Source organism: Prionailurus bengalensis, chromosome E4 (assembly GCF_016509475.1).
Source record: "Prionailurus bengalensis isolate Pbe53 chromosome E4, Fcat_Pben_1.1_paternal_pri, whole genome shotgun sequence".
In the NCBI taxonomy this organism is placed as follows: domain Eukaryota; kingdom Metazoa; phylum Chordata; class Mammalia; order Carnivora; family Felidae; genus Prionailurus; species Prionailurus bengalensis.
Window position 1 is genome coordinate 51,795,992 of NC_057360.1, and position 3,334 is coordinate 51,799,325.

The 3,334-nt window shown below is 37.6% G+C and overlaps 1 pseudogene; it reads right to left on the reverse strand.

Annotated features, from left to right (window-relative positions):
* Positions 1-314: 314 nt before the first annotated feature.
* Positions 315-1,205, reverse strand: LOC122476218 (annotated as a pseudogene).
* Positions 1,206-3,334: the final 2,129 nt, after the last annotated feature.

Sequence of the window (3,334 nt, forward strand, 5' to 3'; positions counted from 1 at the left end):
AAAATTCACACAATATGAATTAAAATAGGTATAGCAGAAAGTGCTCTCTGAAGCATGTTCACATTCCTAAGATAAACAACGAAGTGTAGCCACCAAAAATTCAGATAGGCATAGGTGCAAACATTTGCATGCAAACTTTTATAAGACATAAGAAATTATTTGTTTTCATAATTTTATGTACTGCTTATATACATTTTAAAACAAGTACAACTGAAAACATTTCTACATAAAAACCACAATAAACTCAAGTGAAATACTAAATAATAGTCTTACAAACTGATCTCTCAAGAGAATAACAACTGAAGTACGGTATTCTAAGAAATGCCCTTATCTTGATCAATCATTTCTGTTTTAACTGAAAAGACATCTGCCAGCATATGTTCTGGAATTTCTGAACCTCTGACTTTAAAGGCATAACCAAGTATTATCCACTTTGGCCAAACTTTGTCTCAAGGTATACAGCTTCTTAGAAACTGCATAAGGTCCATATTACCAGTGAATAAAAACCCATCATAAACCTGATGTAAAAACCGGCTCACCTCAAAAGGGGGTGTCAATGTCCCCCTTTCCCCATCTGTTAATACACATCTGCATCAACTCTCCAGTTAAATGAGCCACTTCCAGAAGGTAATCAACAGGGGTGACTTTTAGTTGCCAAGTCCCAAACTGCTTATCCTGTGCATCAAAGGAGGGGGTCTCATTTTCTTTTCCATATTATTCTGTGGTAAATATCAATTATTTAATTTCATCCACATTGGTAAGTGATCATGTTCTAATGAGGTGCTGAAAAGAGATAATGCCCACATATTCCCTCAGTCCTATAGTAACGGTTCTATGGAATTGGTGCATGTCTTCTCCTGAGAGCTCTTGAGCTACTTGTAACACCTTTTGTCTAATACCATCCAATTTAATTTCCGAGTCAGTCAATATTTCTTCCATATCAGGAGAACTTGTAAGCCAATGGAGATGAAAAATTGTCCTTCTATGTTTAACAGTTATATGTCCATAAAGTTTCACAAGTCTCTCCTATTTCTCATGTTTTGCATCAAGTTTCTGCTGAAATGATTTGAAGGCCAATATCATAAGTGCAGGTGAATGAACATCCTTCCCTTCTCTTCTCTGGTTATGTGGGGAACTGTTATGTTTCCCTTTCCTGAACCTCCTGATCCTTCTTTGCTGCTCATGTTGGCATGGCCTACAGTGAGATGAGCAGAGACTGAGGGCCTTGGAGCCAGTGGAGTATGTAAGGTGCTGGCTGGAGAGCCTGTCGAGTAGCCCTCTGCAGCCAGCCAAGACAACGCAATTTATTAATTTACTGGTGTAAATAACAAACACACACACACACACACACACACACACACACACACACACACATACTTGGCATAACTCCTAATGATATGCTGTATTCTTATGATGAATTTTGAAAACCAACCATATTAACTTTAGGAACGGTGGTAAATCTTGGTGTTTGGTTTTATGTTTAAAGACTAAAGGCTCTTGGTATTTAGTTTTATGTTTACTTGGCTAGGACTTATGTTGTGTTTAAATCTGCTCTAGCTGCAGATGTCAGAAACTAAAATTCCTTTTGCAGCTTTTGTCTCCTCTGTTGTCTTGGATTTCCCTTGAGACTCCTTATTGAATAGGGTCTGAGTCTTACAATTCTTTTCAGCCTCAATTCCCAGGTAGCATATAGAAGCCTGTTGATGTGGCAGTAAGATGTGGGGCAAGATAAATGTTCTCTAGTGGTAAGATCAAATTGGGTCATTTTCTGGTATGTCTATGTCCCTGAACTGTGATCTTCACAGGTGCTACTCAGCCTTTTTCTTTTTCTTTCTTTCTTTCTTTCTTTCTTTCTTTCTTTCTTTCTTTCTTCTCTCTTTTCTTTTCTTTTCTTTTCTTTTCTTTTCTTTTCTTTTCTTTTCTTTTCTTTTCTTTCATTTTTTTTCCCCCACCTTAGGTGACACAGGAAGGCTGGGGCCTGGAGGGCGGGGGATGGGTATTTCCCTTACTTCACACTGGTAAAATAATTTCCATTATGGACATGCCTTTATTAAAGAGAGAGAATTCTCTGAGAATACTCAAAAATGATACTTTCCCTTATCCCTGTTGCGGAGGGATATTTCTCAGATCTTCACGGTGAGAACCTGGTAAGGCCCCTGGAGGGAAAACTACAAAAGTGCAGGAGATCCTTGGGGCGGATTTTCCTGAAGTTTTTATATCTCAAGATAGTCAACACTAGCCTCTAGCAATTAGTCAACTGTCCTTTATGACTACTAATGCTGACTCAAGTGGCTGTTTCTGCTTCTGATAAACTATAAGCTTTGCATCTGATGGCTTTCTTTCCAATTTCTCAGGGCAATGGTTTGCCCTGTGGCCTTGATCATCTGATGGATCTAAGAGAGTTGGTTTGTTTGTTTGTTTGTTTTTTTCAGCTTTTTGTGTGTGTGTGAGAGAGAGAGAGAGAGAGAGAGAGAGAGAGAGAGAGAGAGCGCGCGCAGGAGCACAGGAGAGCGGCAGAGAGAGAGAATTTTTTAAATTTTTTTTATCATTTTATTTATTTTTGAGAGACAGAGCATGAATCGGGGAGGGACAGAGAAAGAGGGAGACACAGAATCCGAAGCAGGCTCCAGGCTCTGAGTTGTCAGCACAGAGCCTGATGTGGGGTTCGAACTCAGGAGCCGTGAGATCATGACCTGAACCAAAGTCGGACACATGACCAATTGAGCCACTCAGGGGCCCTGAGAGAGAAAAACTTAACCAGGCTCCTCACCAAGCATGGAGTCTGATATAGGCTCATCTCATGACCGTGAATTCATGACCTGAGCAGAAATCAAGAGCCAGACAATCAACCAACTGAGACACCCAGGTGCCCCTGGGGTGATGTCTTAAGAGTCACTGTAAAATTTATGAGTTTTAAATATAATATCACTCACATTTATAATTATTGCCAGAAAACTAAAGAAGAATTTAAATCTGAAATTAAATAAATCAAGATAACTTATCCAAAAATGTTTATTAAAATTTTACCTGCAGATTTTATTCCAAAACAAACTTACATGATGGCATTTTATTTAAACTTTTGAAATAGGAAGAATGCTAATTACTGTGGTATTTTTAGTTACATTGGAAAAGGTAGTACAGTAACAATCAGAACAATGTTTTGATAACATTTTGAAGCAGTTATAAAATGTGTCAAACGTTTTCTGATATAAATTTGAATTTTAGAGAAACAATAAACTTTTTAAAGACAAATACATCATATAAAGATAAAAAGTATTATAAACTTTCTAAATACTGAAAACATATATTTTTATTTCCTATGTTTTTATCCTAT